This window comes from Pleurodeles waltl, chromosome 12, assembly GCF_031143425.1.
Source record: "Pleurodeles waltl isolate 20211129_DDA chromosome 12, aPleWal1.hap1.20221129, whole genome shotgun sequence".
NCBI lineage: Eukaryota > Metazoa > Chordata > Amphibia > Caudata > Salamandridae > Pleurodeles > Pleurodeles waltl.
In genome coordinates this window covers 343974925-343995690 of record NC_090451.1, presented here as the reverse complement: position 1 = coordinate 343995690, position 20766 = coordinate 343974925, and positions in this window count along the sequence as shown.

Sequence of the window (20766 nt, the reverse complement as noted above, 5' to 3'; positions counted from 1 at the left end):
GGCATAGGGGGGCCTGATTTGTGCCCCCCTACATGCCACTATGCCCAATGACCATGCCCAGGGGACAGAAGTCCCCTGGGCATGGCCATTGGGCAAGGGGGCATGACTCCTATCTTTACAATGATAGGAGTCATGTTGATGGGGGATGGGCGTCGAAAATAAATGGCGCAAGTCGGGTTACGACGATTTTTTCGACGTAACCTGACTTGCCCCATTTTAAGACGCCCATGCGCCATTTTCCCCCTACGCCGGCGCTGTCTGGTCTACGTGGTTTTTTCCCACGCAAACCAGGCAGCGCCGGTCTGATTGCGCCGTCTAACGCCATTCCATAAATACGGCGCCCGCATGGCGCTTCAGAATGGCGTTAGACGGCGCAAAACTTTTTGACGCTAAACTGCGTTAGCGCAGTTTAGCGTCAAAAAGTATAAATATGGGCCTTTGTTCCTTCTTCTCTACCTTATCTTGCAACTGCTAAGCTAGTTGTCAATTCTTTGGATGATACCACCTCTTCTTGGAGCTGGGTGATAGCCTTGACTAACTCGTCTAGCGTGGCCATGCTGAGAACATACACAAGCCAGGAGGATAATAATTTGTGGGCTCACTATTCTGTCAGAGTCACCAGATCCTCAGGGTCTGTGCTCGTTCCCAACACGTCCACCACTGAACAGCTCCAAGACTCTGATAGATGAATCACAGAGACTGAGAGAGTTCAAGAGGGGAAGAGGGGATTAGGAAGGGAACGGCTGGGAAGGAGACCTGTAGTAAGAAAAAGGTTAGAACACACAATATGAAAATTATATCTCCTGAAATCAATACTAAACTATGATTCTAAGCCTAGTCACTCTGAAAACATGAACAATCGAAGAGTTAAGTTTAAAATGACTAAGTTTCAAGATGGCCGGGTACCTGTAGGGGAATCAAGATGAATTAAATGAAAACGTTCTTATTCAAGTACTTTCCTTTACATGAGAATCAGAAAAAACATTCTGACTAAATTTTAAACCAGTCATATAAACCCTGTTTTGAGAATGTATACTAGGACCATACAATATTGCATCTAGAAACCATGGCCTTCTATGTACTCTTAAAATGTTTCAACACAAATTGCGACTATTGCAGATATATATATATATATATATATATATATATATAGTAAACACCATAAAAGGATTGTGCACCATGAATAACACAATAAGGATTCAGGAAACAAATCACATAACTTGTCAACTCAAATATTACATAATAAATATCTTAGAATAGTGGCAAACAATAAACAACATGAATTAAACTCGAGGAGAGAATTGTGCATCTTGACAATTCAAGTGCTACCATGTAAAATACCAAGAAATGGTAACATGCAATGAATATCAAAGTCAAATCCTCATTAATTGAATTGCGCATCTTGCCGATTCGTAAAACACAATATAAATGTCAAGGATTAACAGCTCAAAATAAGTAACAAGATCAAAGTACAATGAAACAAATTGCGCTTCTTTTGCCGATTCTTAAGCCACCATGTAAATGTTAAGAAATGGTAGCGCGCAAAGAACAACAAAGTTAAATACTCATGAAACGAGTTGCGCGCCTTTCCAACTCGTAAAACATCATGTAAATGTCAAGAAATATCAGCGCGCAATGGACAACAATGTCCAAACACCATAAAACCAATTGCGCGTCTTGCCTATCTGCAAACCACCATATAAATGTCAAAAAATGGCAGCGCGCAAGTAATCTGTCATTCTTTTAAGAATTAAAACCAAGAATATGAAAATTATCAATACCGGTGTTGGGAAATGTCCAACGAGTGTCTTACCGCCTGGAACAATGATCACCAGTGAAGGATGAGGGCAGAAGACTGGAAAGATCCAAATAGGCTGCCGGACAGGAGCTCAGGAAGAAGCTGCTGCTCTGCACCGGGACCTCTGAATAGTGAACACTGGGAGTTGGGCTGGCTCTCTTTTATAGAGTCTTGGCCCAGCCCAGAACCACGCCCAGGCATGTTGCAGGGAAAGTCTCTGGAAGGCCCTGGAAAGGGGCCACACCCTAACACACTCTGAAAACCTGCAGCAATACATTGCAAAGGAACAGTATTTGTAAGCAGAATAAAAAATAAGTTTTCAGGATTGAACTCTGCAATGCAAAAGGTTAAACCACAACATATCAGCACAATGCAAAAATTAAGTTATTTTGAGAGTGATGGGTTTTTGCATTTTTGTCGCCAACAGAGCGCGTACTGCTCTGGTGTTGACACTCTCTCCTCTCATCATGATATACGCATTACCAAAACTTTGAACTTGGGAGACCTTTATTCGGGCTCCAAAGCAAGCACACTTGCAGAGTTGGTGGCTGCTGATACAATGCAACCCGGGACCTTCTTGTCATTCAGTGCCATCACTAATCTTCTACACAATCTCTGGGGACGCAGTCCCAATGAACCTAACGAATCCCCTCTACTTACTTCAATACTCTCAATGGGCAAAGCAAAGGGCGTCATCACTAAATTATATAAAATACTCCTATCAAGTAATTGCAGGTTAAACATCGCTGGGACTCTGTCCTCACTATACCAACCACCCAGAAATCTTGGGAAGTAGCCCTTGCCATGATCAAGTCAGTATCCCGTAACATCATGCTAAGATATACTCAATTTAATTACATACATCAATCATATCTGTCCCCGGTCCATATTAATAAAATAGACCCAAATTCTAAACCAGTATGCCCAAGATGCGCCACTCTTGCAGCTAATTTCTACCACATGGTTTGGGAATGTCACCCAATAAATACTGGTTGGCATCGCATCATCGAAACCACAGCAGACATAGTAGATCATTTGCTTACACCCACCCCAGAATCCTGCTTGCTAGGTATACGGCATCAGACCAAGGGAGATAAACACATTCACAAGTTTATAGCCCTTGCATTTGTGATATACAAGCACTTGATTGCCACACACTGGAAGGCCCCAAATGCCCCTCCTTACTCTGCCTGGCTTAGAGACTTGCATAGCTGCACACTAGCAGAGGCTCAAACATTACGACAATTGCAATATAAGGGTCAGATACAGGAAGGCACTGAAAACTGGGATCTTTTCGTAGTAAAAATAGAAACCAGAGACGACATGTACCCTCCCTGAGATGCTCAAAGAAAAAGATATCCTAGAGGGGATCCCCTGTCTGACACTCAATAAGCATAGCACTTGATCCCTCATACCCCTCGCATCATATTAGCAGGACACCACCATACTCAACCAAAGCATAAAAGCAACTAATAAACGGAGCCTCACCCAAGTGTGAACCAAGGCGACAAGTTTGCACGCTACTAACCCGTTAGCCCCGACCCGACACTACTAACTAATCACACTAAACACACGCAAAGTATAGATACTTCTCGTGCCTACACAGCCTAATGTTACGACTACTATTCCTGATGCCATTATATATACCTAAGCACAATAATTGATATGACTAGTGTTAAAAGTTACACAATGTTAAGTTGTATGCCAGTACGCTAAAATGTAACCGTATTGTTCAAAAACTACCAATACACATGGATGTACATGAGAAGAGAAGATGTGTATTCTCTTACTAAGCTAAGTGGAATTTACTGTTGCTTTTGAATTACGTTTTGAATTACGTTTAATAAACAGATTTAAAAAAAAAAAAAAAGTGTATCAGTTACATCCAGTCACAAGACCCAAGACAGCCTGCAGACACAAAACGGCAGGAAAATGCTAATTTTAAAAAAAGTGTGATTTTTAAAATTGCAATGACAAATTTGGCTTCACTATTAAAGAGTGTTTAGCTTTACAATTAAATAGGTAGCAAACATGACATATCTACCTAGGAATTACAGCTTATCAAAAGTACTACGGAATCCCCAGTGTTTACCTTATGGGAGGGTGAGGCTTCATAGTAGTGAAAACAAATTTAGGAGTTTTTCACTACAAGGACATGTACAACTTAAAAGATACATGTCCAATCTCTTAATTACACAGCACCCCGCCCTGTGGGTTACCTAGGGCCTACGTTAGGGGTCACCTATATGTAAAAAGGGGAGTATTGGACCTGTCCCTTTTTGCAGGGTAATTCCCAATCTCTTCGCCTCCTTCCTCCTATTTTTTCTGACCAGGTTTTGTTGGCTCTAAGGCACTGGGCACCTTACTACTGCTACCCAGTGCTAAAGTGTATATGATCTCTATGTAAAATGTATGTGTACATTGGCTCATCCATGATTGGCATATTTGGTTTACTAGTAAGTCCCTAGTAAAGTGCACTAGGGGTGCCCAGTACCTGTAAATCAAATGCTACTAGTGGGCTGGCAGCATTGGTTGTGCCACCCACATTAGTAGCCCTGTAAACATGGATCAACCTGCCACTGCAGTGTCTGTGTGGGCAGTTTTAAACTATCAATTCGACTTGGCTGTTGTACCCAATTGCAAGGCAAAAACCTTCCCTTCTGATACATGTAGGGCACCCCTAAGGTAGGCCCTAGGTAGCCCCAGGGCAGGGTTCAGTTTATGTTAAAGGTGGGACATGTACTGATGTGCGTTACAAGTCATACCAGTGAAATACTGCTAAATTCTGTCTTCACTGTTGCAAGGCCTATCTCTCTCATAGGTTAACATGGTGGATGCCTTTAAATATTATTAAAGTACAGATTCCCTTTGAGAGCAGTTAGAAATGGGAGTTTGGGGTCTCTGAACTCACAATTTCAATATGCTTATTTTAGTAAAGTTGGTTTTTAGATTGTTAGTTTGAAAATGCCACTTTTAGAAAGTAATTGTTATAACAAGTGAGGAAAACCCATTTAGCCCTTAGACCTGGGTAATTTAAATATTGATAGAACAAACTAGGTCAACTTGGGGGAAGTATATGCCTAAACTCCCACGGCATTAAAAATACTTTTTTCAGTTGACATTAATCTAAAATAAATGTATAATACTCCAAATTAATTTATATCACCATTTAATGGTTAATCTAATGAAAAAATATAGAAAAATATGTAGCTACAACACGGACGGCAGTTTTCTTTTTCTGCAGACACATGCAGGAAAATACTCTTTTAAGGCAAAATAAAGGAATGCCTGTAAATTTGCAATAAAGTATTGGAAGATTCTTGCCAATTGGAGGAGGCTATAAATTGTAAATTATTGACACCAGGAAATATAAAAAAGAGGAGATGTATTCTATGAATTAATGGGAATCGTTCAAGTGGGATATTTAAAATATTAGGTGTTCCCAGTTAAAAGAGCTGTTCAATCCTGAGAATGACCCACTAATGATTGATGTCTTGATATGGGGTTGAAATGTTGACTATATTATATGTGGATTATATCTAAGCAACTTCAAGACACCTGGAATGAAGGGGTCTTTTTGAAGTTTGTATCTTATATATGTTTTTTAACCACATTTGTATATATTGCATATAACACTTGTGCACGTACATCACTTTTGCACTTTCACTGTGTCGTATATTGGAAGCACCTACTTTATAATGAAGTTTTGATGATTGAAGGAGATACATATTTTTTCATTAGAATAATCATTAAATGGTGATATAAATTAATTTGGAGTATTATATATTCATTTTAGATTAAAGTCGATTGAAAAAAGTATTTTTAAGTGGGAGTTTAGACATATACTTCCCCCAAACTGACCTAGTGTGTTTATCAACTTTTAGAATTTTCTTGCTTAAACTATTCTGTGACTCTGCCTGTTTGTGGATTCCCTGTCTGGGTCAGTTTGACAGTTGGACTGTTTGCACCTCTCCTCTAGACAGTGACACAAAGGGGGCTGAGGTGTAGCATGCATATCCTGATGAGCCATCTGAGCTAGGAGGGGAGGGAGGAGTGGTCACTCATACCTGAAAGGGCTGTGCCTGCCTTCACACAATGTAGTCTCCAACCCCCTGGTGTGTGTCTGGGGCCTGACATGGGCAAGGCATGATCTGGTGAACAACAGAGACTTTCCTTTGAAGTAGACCTACTTCAAAGGCAGAAAGGGGTATAAGTATTAGACCTAAAACCCCTGAAAATTAGATCACTTCTGGAACCAAGAGGAACCTCTGCCAAGGAGAAGAGCTGAAGAGCTGAGGAGGAGTGCTGCCCCTGCCTGTGTCTGTGCTTTGTTGGGCTATCCTGCAGTTACTGCTTCTGCCTGTGAAAGGGGACAAAGACTGGACTTTGTGGTATTTTCCTGCTTGTGTAGAGTCTCCAAGGGCTTGAACTGAGCTTGCCTCCTGTTTTGAAGACACAGGGCCATCAAAGACTTCCTCTGCTAACATCTGGACTCTCTGTTGAGACTCCTGCCTTGCCAAGTGGTGTCTTATCCAGTCCCTGGGCCCTTGAAAGGTGAAGTTGGCAGACAGGAACTGAAAATCGACGCACAGAACGCTGTGCGGGGAAATTTTCGACTCACCATCTGTAACACAGCTGATAAACGACGTGTCACCAGCTTTGCGACTAAAATCGATGTTCCACCTGCATTGCGGCTGAGAGATCGATGCATCACGGCTGGAGAAACGTCGTGCAACACCCGCTTGTGGCTGTTGATAATGACATAAACCCCACAATGCACGATTTTTTAACACAGTGCGACAGGACTTTCCACGCATCGTCCCTGGGCATCAAAGTCAACGCAACTCTGCGTGGATCCGAGGTGCCACAACTAGAAATCAACACATCGTTCTCTTGCAAGGGAGCAAACTGACGCATCGCTGACCCAACCAGAGAAGAAAGAACGCACACCCTTCCTTGCGAGGAAGGAATTGACGGATCGCTGCCTTTTCCGACGCACGCTCACCCGTTCATTTTTATTTTTGAAGCTAAGCAGGTACTTTGTTCAAAATCATCATTTCCATTGGCTTCTAGTAAGCCTCTTATTCTTTTGAAAATTCATATTTTAACTTGTGTATGTTAGATTGTTGTTGTTTTGGTATTATTTGATTTAGATAAATATTGCTTATTTTTCTAAATTGGTGTGATGTCCATTTTGTAGCGTTTTTGCTGTATTACTGTGTGTGTTTTGTACAAATACTTTACACATTACCTCTGAGTTATACCTTTCCACTCATGCCAAGCTACCAACGGGGTGAGTGGTGGTTAAGCAGGTGTGTTTCTCCTTTGCCCTGACTAGAGTGAGGGTCCTTGCTTGGACAAGGGGTAACCTGACTGCCAACCAAAGACGCTATTTCTAACAGGGAGTTTAAGGTTTGGCAAGGGGGTTTTATTTTCAAATCGACATGGCAGTTCAAAACTGCATTCAGGCTGCTATGGCAGGCCAGGGATATGTTTTTATGGGGTGGTATTACCCCAAAATAGTCTCTTCACCAATGAGGTTGGGCTCTGTAAATATGCTGTCATTTGGGCAGCATCACCTCTCAGACGTGTAGGGAAGTATGGTGACCAGACATTACTCACAGATCCTTAACACATTCATGGTTTATGCAAGCATGGCCCCATTCAGTTTCAGCTGTTAACAAAATTCAAATGATTAAGCAAAAAGGTGTAGCTCATCAGCTTTCCATTTGCTGGAAGCATGATATTTGTACCTTGGTTTGTTTTAATTTGCCCACAGAACTATCTATGTACCTCAGAAAGGAGACAGATACAGTTAACAACTGCATCTCTAGAAGTGATTTGCTGAGGGGCACAGCTTGCTTCATAGATGCAACTAGGTAGCCAACTGCAATAAGCAATTGTAAAGAATGTATGGACATGCATATCTATCTATCTATCTATCTATCTATCTATCTATCTATCTATCTATCTATCTATCTATCTATCTATCTATCTATCTATCTTTGCCTTAAATGCTAAAAGCTAAGTTTGTATGGATCACACTAAGCTCACTATGCAATGTGCCCCATTTGTAGGTTGAGCATAGCAGCACGCATGTGCTGCTTTTCCAACTTGTTGGTATGTATCTGGGCTTTTAACCACGCCCACCAAACACCCATCACTATCACTCGTTCGTGGGCTTGCCTTTCAATCCTTTGTTTTTGTTGATAACGGCTTTACGTTTGTCCCTCCTTAGGGCAGTTTTGTTACCACCTTCGCCATCAACCCTGCTACATACATAATTGCACTTTTGCCGATAACTTTGACTGCGAGCGAACTTCTTTTTCCTTTTGTCTCTCTCCTTTGTACTCACTGCGGCGCTTTTAATCGGCTTGCTTGTGTCAACTGTTTTACTTTTTTTTCAGTTTTTGTGTCAAGAAAAGTCCAGTTGGGAATTTGCATCACTAATAGCTCTAACTCGAGCAAACACAAGACCCATTGTATTGCAAATGCTTGTTCTATATTAGCTCCCTGCCCTACTGGCTTATAAGGTACACTTTAGGGGTGAGCTATGAATATGTATAATAAAAGGTTTCTCATACATGGCAAGGGCATTTTTCTCTGAAATATGTCACTGCATTGTATTTAAACAACAGCTCAGTCAGAGCACAGTGGTGCTCCTAGCAGAAATACATTCTTGTAATGTATGAGAGTGATGTAAATACACACTGTAGCCCACATATGACACTTAGCCTTTCCTGTCAGCGGTACACAGAAGGCTCCATTTACAAGAGACTTATAGTCAAGTTAGTAGGCCAATTAAAGAGTTTGAGTGTCCTGTACCCTTGTCCAAGGGACAGCACAGGTCGTTTACTACTATTTAGCAGTGGCAGAGTGCAAAGGGTTTTACATATTTTAACGAGGAGTGGGGCCAGGTGGCTCATCTCCCTTAACCTCATTGGGCCCTGGGAACCCCATCCACAGGGCTTATCTATTTGGAAATGTAGGTGCCCTGGTGCCCTACTATGCACAATGTTGGGGTTACAGGGGAGCCCCAGGACCTCCACAATCCCAGCTGGGTCCCTACATGCTGCAGGAGCTGCCATTGCTCCCACCCGCAGAGAGCAGCTATTTATGATTCTCCCTTTGAGCTGGAGCAATATCTTGATCTCTTCTCCCTGCGTGCATTTGTGCAGGCAGGGAAACAAGTGTCAAGTCTGCTTCCAATGGGCAGGAGCATTTTTAAAGCTTTTATCCACTGGGAGCCGACTTTGTGTTTGCTGCTGTTTGGTGGGAGTTTAAAAAATGCTCCTGCCAGACAGGAGCAAACTCAAGTTTCCCTGACCGTTCTGGTGCAGAAAGGGAAACTGATGTATCATGGGGTGGGATCCCTGGGTTACAGGGACACAGCATGTGTGCCGGGCCCATTTATAGGGTCCATGGGATCTCTTAAAATTCAGGGAGGGAGGGGCATGATAGCCCCTCTCCTCTTTCTTTGAGGATTTAGTCCTGCAGGTGAGCTGGGGAGGGGAGGCCTGTGGCCCCCTTCCCCTTCACTTAAATAAATTGACCCTGGGATATGGAGTCCCTGGGGCCTTTCAAGGCTCTGGGAGAGGAGCAATGCATCCCCTCCCTTTATGAAATGCAGCATAGGGGTTGGCTCCCTGTGGTCTAACATGGTTTGAGGAGGGGTGGGCCACATGTCCCCTCCCCTTAATTAAACAATTCAGCCCTAGGATGCTATTTTTTTAAAAAAAAAATATGTGGGAGTCCTACGGGATCACTGCAAAAATTGCCACTTTTGTCAATTTTCGCTCCGGGAAGGATCTCTGAGTTCTTGTTATGAGACCTAGTGTAGCAGGGTATTCCTATGCTGCCCCTTTATATCTTTATTTTTTACATTCAGGAAAGCGGACTAAGTCCATGAGTCCTGTAATGGCTGCCAGCAACATTTCTCTGATGTTTCTGACAGCCAATCAGAGTGCTTGCTCCCTCAGAAGTATGACTCTCATGAGAGCGAATTGGCCCAAGTGAATTAAAGCTCCCTGGGCCAATCAGAATGCACTATTTGAACTGGAGCTCCTGCAAGAGTTTCTCATGCCTCTCATGACCCAACCATCCAGATAAACAAATATTTTTTCCCCTTGATTTTTAAAAAACTGCTGAAAGGATTTTCACAAAAAGCACAATCTGTGGACCGAGATCTAGTTTCCTGCTACATTTGGTGTAATTTCATTCATCTGGTATTGCTGTAGCCCTCCTTAAAGAAGGGTGTGGAAAATGCATGGGGATTTTGTTTTTTGAGACCCCCCTTCTTTCACGACCCCTGCTTGATGGATCCCCCCAAAAACTTTCCATGCACAAACTAATAAAAAAATAGCACCTTTTTGATAAGTTCTATTGAGATTTATCAAACGGGGCCAAAGTTACTAGCAACACAAACGCTCTTCCTATAGAACACCTCACCTACCTATAACTACCAAGTGATGACGGCCACTGATATATAAGTATATATAAGTTCTAATAAAATAGGGCTTAGACTATGATTGAGCTTGGCTATGGACCGGTTGGGTCAAATGATATAGTGGGCTTAATCACATGCTTAATGGAAGGTAGATGATGAGACAGCATTGAAAGCCATCAAAAGCAGATACTTTGGCAGAAACTGTGGGAGAAATGTGGCAGGTGTCAAGAATGGATTCTCATGTGTGTGCTGGTTGGAGCTTAATAAAGTAGGGATTAATGGTCTCTGGGCAACACATCTTTTGTTCTACTGATTACCTTTTATGGTAGAGAAGGTGGCACAGAAACCTAGGAGCCTGGGTATTTTGAAAAAGGATTGCTGTCTGGGCTTGAAAGCAATGAAGGAATACCTTACCCAATGCAGCAGTTGTTATTGAGAAAATAAAGTAACTTACCTCTTGTCCCAGCAGTTGCTTCATCCCCTCAGAATACTATGGTCAAGACCCTCCTCAGCAGCAGCCTGGAGTGTACCAACTCCAGTATGTTACACAAGTTAAAAGCAATGCCTAACTAGTGTGAAGCTACAGCTACCCAAAGTAACACTTTGAAAGGTGTAAAGTGCATACAAACTGCACTATACAGATAGCTGTGGGTTAACTCGGTTATCTTCAGTTAAACGCCTCAGTTAAACTCGGTTATCTTCAGTTAAACGCCTCATCCATCAGATCCTGAATTACAACTGACTCCCTGGCACTTAAATCACATAATCACATTGCTTGTTCTACATTCTACAATCAATGCTCTAAATTACATCACACAGTAACTAACTGCAGAGTAAGTACACTTAGATATCACACTTCTCCCCCTTGAATAAGTTTACTCTTTAAAATAAACAATAGACTAAGGGGCTGATTTAGGAGCCCCTGGCACCATCCTAACAACATATTAGCATATTTTGTTTTACACTAATGTGGCATTAGATGGGCAAAAACACTGCACCAGATTTACAAAGTGGTGCACTGCATGCATTGCGCCACTTTGCAAACCAGGCATAATGTATGCAAAGGGAGCATTCCACCTTTAGGGGGGCCAAAAAAATGGTGCAAGGAAATCCAAGAGATTTCCTTGTGATATTTTTCTCTGCACTCTTAACACCTGCTTAGAGCAGGTATTAAAAGGGGGCATGCCATTGAACACAATGGGCCCTTATGTACTCTGCAGGAGTAGCGCCAACATTTATGACACTATTGCCCCCTACCCTGTGCCATGGTATGCCTTATTTTAAATATGGTGCACACATGGTGGTGGTAGGGGGCGCTAAGAGGCGCAAGGAAGGTGGCACTTTTCTTAAATCAGCCCCTAAATACATTGTTACACTTTACAGAATAAAATACAACCAACTATATAACATTCATACTTAACAACACATGCAATACCTTTTTACCTCTAACACCACACTTTATCCTTTTTATTTCTTCAGTTTCTTTTCTCATAGAACAAACACATTATTTAACGTAATTCTTTAAAGATAATGGGCTAGTCCCTTTGCTTATTCTTCTTCTGCACTCACGCAACTTATTCTCATCAAGATCACAACTCAACTCTCCACCACACTCTCAATTGTCATCCACTACAGATTTCTAATTTTCATGCACGCCTGATTTTAATACTACAATATGGCTTTAATTTCATATTCTTCTATCTTCTACTTTGATAGCATTGTAAAACATTTTGTCCATTGTATGGGTTTACTATATTTAGACCAAGCCATACTACCAACCAGGGCTTTCGCTCAAACACAATCACCTACTCTGATCTCTCCATGCTTTACTCTTTTTCTTTAATCAAAATGTTTTTTATTCTTTTCCTGCAATCTCATCTGACAATCTCAGCACTCTCCAATTCCATTGTACCTGCTACCCTTATCCCAATTCATCCAACCTGGCCCTTATAAAGTGTTAGATGACCTTCCCTAAACTTACTCAAACGATGATCTGCCAGTACTAGAATGAGGTGTCACACAGTGCGACTTTATACATTTTTGCAACTTACCTGCCCAATCTAAAGAATTCACTATAGAAAATTGAATGTTCTCTTTTATCACTGTGTTACATTTTTCAACTGCTCCATTCATTTTGGGACGATAACTAGAATACTTTTTGTGCTCTATCCCACATGACTGTAAAAAGTCTTCCAATTGTTTTGAACATAATTGTGGGCCAATGTCAGAAAGTAGCAATTCAGGGAAAAACCCTTTCTTTTAAACACCACTTGTAAAAATGAAACAATACTGCACATTGTTACTACCCTCAGACCAGAGACCTCCATCTATCTGGAGTTTAAATCCATCATCACCACTAAATTAGGTATATTTCATTCTCCTCTCAATGGTCCAACAATATCAATGTAAACCAACCTCTTGCCAAGGTCTGCCTGGTAGTTTAACGCAAGCCATTTGCATTGAGCGTGGCTTCAACATTTTATCACTGTTCCTGCAGTGCACACAATCTCAGACCACCCGTTCAATACCTATATTCATCCTAGGCCACCAAAAACTGTCTCTCAAGCTCTTCTTTGTTTTGACAATCCCCATGAGTCCCTTATGAGCTTCATCTATCAGCTTAGCTCTCAACGTAATAGGGGAATTAATTTTGGCCCTCTCAGCACCATGTGTGAAATGCTAGTTCATTAAATATGGCCATCCATGACTTAGACAATGTTTTCCCATGAACCTGCCCAGACTGTATCTTTTGTATAATTTCTATTAATTCATCATCCTTCACTGTTTCTTCTTTCCACTCTTCTTCCATTAGAATTCCTGTTTTTACTTTATACATATCTATACCTACTTCCTGCACTTCTTGAACAAAATAATTTACTTCCTCACTTGAAAGTAGCCTAGATAAACAATTTGCTGTAAGATTAGTAACTCCAGGTACATGTTCCACCACAAAATTAAAATCTTGTAAGGCAACAATCCACCTCCTGATTCTACAGTCAATAAAATCCAGACCTTTCTTCTGAAAAAAATCTCCTTCAACTCCTTCAATGATTTGTGATCTGTCCAAATCTTACAACCAGTTCACCAGATGAAATTTAAAAATGTATTCAATACCTAGTAAATCACCAAAGCCTCTCTTTCCACTACTGAATAATTAAATTCAGCCTCTCCCCAACTTCTTGATGCACAAGCAATGAGTTTTTCTTCACCATTTCTCTTTTTTTTTAATATTGCCCCCAAACTTTTGGAACGTGCATTGGTGACTATTATTGTTTCATTACCAGGAATAAATGCTTGTAAATTAGGGGGGTTTTGTAGTTCATTTGTAACACCTCAAATTCACACTGACATTCTTTAGAACATGTAAACTCTTTATTCTTTCCAAGTAAAAGTCTCATTGTTGGATTTGGTTGCTAAATTCCAATAAATGAAAGTATTTCCTCTTTTGCACATGGTGTGGCTATTTCGAAATGGTGTCCACTAACTCTTTCTTTGGTGCAACACCTCTTCATGAGATTAGATGTCCCAAATAATTAACTTTCTGTACTGCAAATGTACATTTTTTGTTTTTAGTGGTAAACCTACAGCCATAAATTTCTTTAATATTGTCCCTAGCCTGGAGTCCCACTCAGAAAGAGTCCTGCCACATATCAGCAAATCATCTTGATAGCAGTTAACTAACTCTTCTCACCTCTTTGAGCATAGAAGCCATAACTTTGAAAGACTGTGGCTACTGATACAAGTTCAAAAGGCATCCTTTTGAACTTGAATGCACCTATCAGAGTTATAAATGCTGTAAGCTCTTGTGAACTCTCAAATAACTGCACCTGATGAAAAGCCTGCATGAGGTCAGGTGTTGTGAAAAATGTTGCTCCTGCCAAAGATGAGACAATTTAATCACTGTTGGGAAGAGGAAATGTATGCACAACCACTTCCCTGTTAAGTGCCCTGAAATCCCCACACAGTCCAATATTTCCATTTGCCTTTCTGGCAGCCACAATTGGAACCAACCACTTGGTAGCTTCCACAGGTGTTATATTTTTTTGACTGATTACATTTTCTAATTCTTGTTCTACTTTATCTTGTAAAGCAAATAGAACCCTCCTTACCTTTTCCACTGTAGGAATCACACCTTTTTTAGTTTAATACAGTGTTTATAATATTTTAAACATCCCTACTCCTCCTTAAATAGCAAAGAAAATTCAGAAACAAAATCACTAGAACTTGACTCTATCTCTTGTACTTGAACCTGTGGTTCTGCATTACGATTCAAAGTAACACTTAAAGTTAACACTAACGCTTTGCAGGGGAGGCGTCAGTTCCTTATGGAGGCAGCGGAGGGGAGGTGGCAGCGGCAGCAAGTACATTACGATACAGCAGGGTTGATCAGTTGAGCGGGTCAAGACGTAGTGAGGCAGCTTCTCAGTGTTGCGGTCACACCATGGGGCCACAGGCACCACGGTGGAGTCGGGTGTCACAGAGGTCATTGACATGACATTCGGGACTCATGATGTTGCGAGACTTCAGAGGCACTGTGGCGGCATCAGGCCTGCGGTGTTGGCTACTGTCATCGCACTACAGTGTGGGCCACAGCTTTGGGTGCAGGCAGCGGTGTAGAGTTGGGCAACAGCACCGGTTCTGTAGTCGAGGTGCCTGTCTCTTCTTGTTTTATGCCAGATTTCATTCCACAGATCCCAGGAAATGGAGTGGGAACCTCTTGGCAAGTCAGGGTCCACAGCAAGAGAACCCAGGGCCTGGCAGGTGAAGTCTTTAACGTCCCTAAAACTTCTTAACAGGAGGCAAGCCCAGTCCAAGTCCTTGGGAAACTTTACAAGCAGGATACACAGCAAAGTCCAGTCTTTGTCCTCTCCAAAGCAAAAGAAGCAACTGCAGGCCAACCCAGCAAAGGACACACAGAAAAGAGCAGTACTCCTCCTCACAGCTCTTCTCCTTGGCAGAATCTCCTCTTGGTCCAGAAGTGTTCTAAATGTCTGGGGTTTTCGGTCCAATACTTATACTCATTTCTGCCTTTAAAGTAGGTAAACTTTGAGGTGGACGAGACCCTGCCTTTCTTGCCCTGGCCCAAGACACACTATAGGGGGCTGGAGACAGCATTGTATAAGGACAGGTACAGACCTATTCATGTGCAAGTGTCAGCTCCTTCCACCACTCTAGCCCAGAAGACCCATCAACATATGCAGTGCAGACTTCAGCTCCCTGTGACTGTTATTAGAAATGGGGTCTCTAGTTGGCAGAGGTATACACCCTTGTCCATGTAGGGACCACAATCCTAGTCAGGGTAAGTCTCAAAACAATCCAAATTGTCCTGTGCCCACCCTCTCGGAGCATAAAAACACAAATGATGGACGGAATGCAGAACCAATCAAACATTCAGCCTCTGTCATAGATCTGGGTTTAATCCATCAATTCTTTTGCTGAACATGTCACCCCAGTTTGGCCCAACTATATGCAAATCAGTTTTGACTCTGTTCCCCATGTGAACAGCCCCGCCCAAACTGCGAGGCCAGGCCCTCCTTGGACTGGAAACAAGCATCCTGGGACAGGTTTCAGAGTATCACCCTTCATCAGCCAGGCTAGCTTGAATCCAGTAGCATAGTGAGCCCGGGACTCACGTCTCGACATATCCGGCACACTTAGGGAGACAAAAGAAAAGAAATACTCTGGCAGCTTGGCAGTGAGCAGTCAGGCTTAACTTAGAAGGCAATGTGTAAAGTATTTGTGCAATAAATCATATAGTAACACAGTGAAAACACCGCAAAAATACATCACACATGTTTAGAACAATAGTTAATATTTATCTGAATAAAATAAGGTCAAAACGAGGTTTAAGATAGTATCAATCCATAGAAATAAACAGTTGTTTATGTGTTCCACACAGTACCTGGGATGCAACAAAAATAATGACGCACGGAGACGTTAGAGGAGGAAATGCGTCAGAAAAATAAGGTGTTGCATCAAATTTTCTAACACGGCACAGACAATGCATAATTTCTTTCCACGCTGCAAGGGGTTTGCATCGTTTTAAAGTGCGCAGTCTTGATCCTTCACTGTGATGCGGGGATACTTCGTCGCCTAGGGACAATATGTTGACCTTGGCATGCTGGAAAAAGGCAGAGGCGCTGTGTCGATCCAGTAGGCAATGCGTTGAATTTTCCATCGCAAGGTAGGTGCTGCATCAAATTTCCAGTCACAAGTTGGGGGGGGTTGTTGTTCCGGTCAACTGTGTGGTGATTTTGCAGCCACAATGCAGGCTTTGCATTAATTTCTGCAGGCGTCCCGTCGATTTTCAACACAAAAGGAGTTTCTTGAAGAGGTGAAGTCTTTGTTGGCCCTGAGACTTCTGAAACAGGAGGCAAGCTCAATCCAAGCCTTTAGAGGCCACTTTTGGGGAAGGCAGAATCCTTCCAGCAAATTCAGAGGCCAGCAGGACAGCAGAGCAGCTGTCCTTCTCAGCAAAGCAGTCCAGATGAGTCCTTTGGACAGCCAGACAGCATCTTTGACAGGGTGCAGGTGTAGGCCCAGAAGTGTCTGAGTTGGTGGGGTCAGAGACCCAGTTTATATACCCAAAAATGCCTTAGAAGTGGGGGAGACTTCAAGGAGTGGTTTTGAAGTGCACACGTTTCCCTTTAAGCCCAGTCCTGTCTGCCAAGGTCCCAGTGGGGGGTTATCAGTCCTTTGTGTGAGGACAGGCCAGTGGCCTTTGAAACGTAAGTGTCAGACTCTTCACTCTTCCAGCCCAGGAAGACCCATTCAGTATTCAGATGAATGCAGATGTGACAGAATGTCCCATGTTTGTGGTTGTCCGGGTAAAATACACAAGGGAGCTGTCAACCAGCACAGAACAGACGTTGACTGGAGACAGGCTGTAAGGCACAGATGGATTAAGTGAAGAAAAATGCTCACTTTCTAGAAGTGGCATTTCTAAAATAGTAATATAAAATCCAGCCTCACCAATAAGAAAGATGTTGTATTACCACTCTGGCCATACTAAATATGACCTGGTTACCCCTTTCAGATCAGAATCTACCAATCAAAAAGTAAATGAGAATTTTCACTACCAGGACATATAAAACACATATGTATATGTCCTGCCTTTTACCTACATAGCACACTGCCCTATGGGTTACTAAGGGCCTTCCTTAGGGGTGACATATTCAGAAAAAGGGGAGTTCAAGGCTTGGCAAGTACTTTTAAATAGCAAGTCGAAGTGGCAGTGAAACTGCACACACAGGACTTGCAATGGCAGGCCTGAGACATGGTTAAGGGGCTACTTATGTGGGTGGCACAATCGGTGCTGCAGGCCCACTAGTAGCATTTAATTTACATGCCCTGGTCACATGTAGTGCACTTTACTGAGGACTTACAAGTAAATTAAATATGCCAATTGAGTATGAGCCAATGATAACATGTTTTTAGAGGAGAGAGCACATGCACTTTAGCACTGGTTAGCAGTTGTAAAGTGTCCAGAGTCCTAAAGCCAGCAAAAATGAGGTCAGAAAAAGATGAGGAGGAAGGCAAAACGTTTGGGGTGACCCTTCAGAGAGGCCATTTTTCATTAACTGCCTAGAGTAAATTCACAACCAGCTCACCTGTCATCCTGACTCAGATGTGTATTGCACAGCCAGACAAAGGCACTGAATGCTCAAGCAAAAAATGCCCTTTCTAAAAGTGGCACTTTCTAAAAGTGACATTTTCAAACACACAATTTAAAAACTACCTTCATTAAAAGATGTACTTTTACATTGTGAGTACAGAGACCCCCAACTCCATATCCCTATCTGCTCTCAATGGGAAATTACACTTGAGAGATATTTCTAGGCAATATCTGTGCTAACCTATGGGAGAGATAGGCCTTGCAATAGTGAAAAGTTAATTTGACGGTATTTTTCTGTCAGGACATGTAAACCACACCAGTACATGTCATACCTTTTAAAAACACTACACCCTGCCCATGGAGCTACCTTGGGCCTACATTATGGGTGCCTTAACTTTACTAAAGGGGGAGGTTTGGGCCTAGCAAGTGAGTGCACGTGCCAGGTTGACATGGCAGTTTACAACTGCACACACAGACACTGCAATGGTAGGTCTGAGATATGTTTATAGGGCTACTTGCGGGTAGCACAATCAGTGCCGCAGGCCCACTAGTAGCATTTGATTTACACTAATGGTACACTATACATGTGACTTACTAGTAAATCAAATATGCCAATCATGGATGACCAATCATAATCACAGATTACACAGGAAGCACGTGCACTTTAGCACTGATCAGCAGTGGTAAGTGCCCAGAGTACCAAAACCAGCAAATGCGAAATCCAGCACACATTGAAAAACATAGGAGGCAGAGGCAGAAAGACAGGGGATGTACCATGCCAGGTATAACAATGATGGAAATTGGGCTACTAATTGAGAGGGTGAAACAATACACAAGCATCAGCACAATCTTTGTCAGGGTAAAATCACAAGCAAATCCTATATTAACCTATGCTTATCCCGATGGCATCTTGGCACAAATAAGTCAAGCTTAACTTCAAGGCTTCAATTTTGAAAAAAACTTCAATTTTGAAAGTATTTATGCAGCACTTCAAACAGCAATGAAGTAAAAACACAAGAAAAATCTCATACAAATTTTGATGAATAGTTTAAAATGTAATAAATTATTTGAGATCAGAATTGCAAAAATCCAATCAGTAGACCTAGAGATATGCACTTTTAATGATTTAAGTGAAATAGTGGTTACAAGCACAAACAGCCAACTGTGGCTATTTAGTCATGACAGACCAGGACAAAGTCACACATTCAGGTTGACCACAATGCAGCATGAGCCAGACACAAAGACCAAGTTAGGTCTGTTCAACGAAGTACTTTAATTCCTGGTTCGCGGAGCACAGCAAAATGTTACCTCAAGGTTGCATCTCACAATGCCAGTGTGTGAGAAAGGTGTGTTGGCTGGGATGTGGAGTCCTGTGTTCACATCGAGGATGCTATCAAAAAGAGGCTCAGAGGAGACTGCAGGCTGTAGTGCGAAGTCTGGCATCGGGAATGTCTTGCCCTGTGGTGGTTCTGAAGTGGCTGTGAGGAGCTGCATTGCGTTGCTTCGGTTCTCCTCACAGGACAACAACTGAGATAGCAGAGAACTGGGTGGCACTACTTGGAGGGCAAGACTCACAGCGGACGGAGTTCATGTACTGGGTTAAAGATGGTTGAAGCCCTTTCTATCACTGAGGCTTTTATCATGAGGCCAGCCAACTAGCCCTTTGGTCATTCTGGTGATCCTGGGATCAAGCTGGAGGTCCAGTTCTTCTACTCAGGCAGAAGGACAGCAGAACAACACAACTGAGTGGCTGTCTTTCTTCCAGAGCAGCAGAGGAGTCCTTCTCAGTCTTCCACAATTCCAGAGGTGTACTGAACAGTTTGGTCTGAGGGTCCAGTCCTTATCGCTGGTGTCCACACTGAAGCACGAGAAAGTTCTGGAGGTTTTCTCCCTCAGAGGTGTTTAGAATTTACTGTCTCCCTTCCCTGGTCTCAGCTAGTTTGGGGTCACAAAAGACTAGTGTCAAAACCTTTGTGGGTGTGCTCAGGTAGTATCTTTGTGAGTTATAAGTGTGGTAGGTGCTAGCCTGGCTGATGAGGGCTGATACACTGGAACTGGTTCAAGAATGCTTGCTTCCAGTCCAGGGAGGACCCTGCCTGCTAGTTCAGGCTGGACTTTTCCCATGTGGACCAGGGTCAAGACTGATTTGTACGTGGCTGGTCCCAAACTGGGGTAGCATGGTGGTAAAAAAAAAAACAATGGCTTTCAGTCCAGATCCCTGACTGGGGGTAATGTTTGACATTGTTCAGCATTCCACCCATCATCTGTTATTTTTGCATTTGTCACCCTAAGTGCACCGAGTATGCCCAAATGTGGGTCCGAGTCTCATTGTATCACTGGATTCAAGCTAACCTGGATGTTGAGGGTCGATACCCCGAAACTGGACCCAGAATGCTTTTTTCCAGTCCAGGGAGGACCTAGCCTGCCAGTTCAGGCTGGACTGTTCCCATAGGGAGCAGAATGAAGATGGATTTGCATATGGCTGGGTCCAAACTGTAATGGCATGGAGAGCAGAGAAACGATGGACTTAGGTCCAGATCTGTAACTAAGGGTGAAAGTTTAATTTGTTTAACATTCTGTCCATCATCTTTTCTTTTGCCATTTGTCACTCTAGGTGTGCTGGGTATGCCCAAAAATGGGTCCCTAGCTCATTTTGCCACTGGATTCAAGCTAGACTGACTGATGAGGGGTGATGCCCTGAAATATGTCACACAATACTTGTTTCCAGTCCAGGGAGGACCTGACCTGGCAGTTCGGGCATGGCGGTTTTATTTGGAGCAGCATCAAGACTGATTTGTAAATGCTGGGTCCAAATTGCAATGGCATGGTGGGCAAAATAATAGTGGATTTAGGCCCAGATCTCTGACTGGGGGTGAATTTTTGACATTGTTCAGCATTCAGTCCATC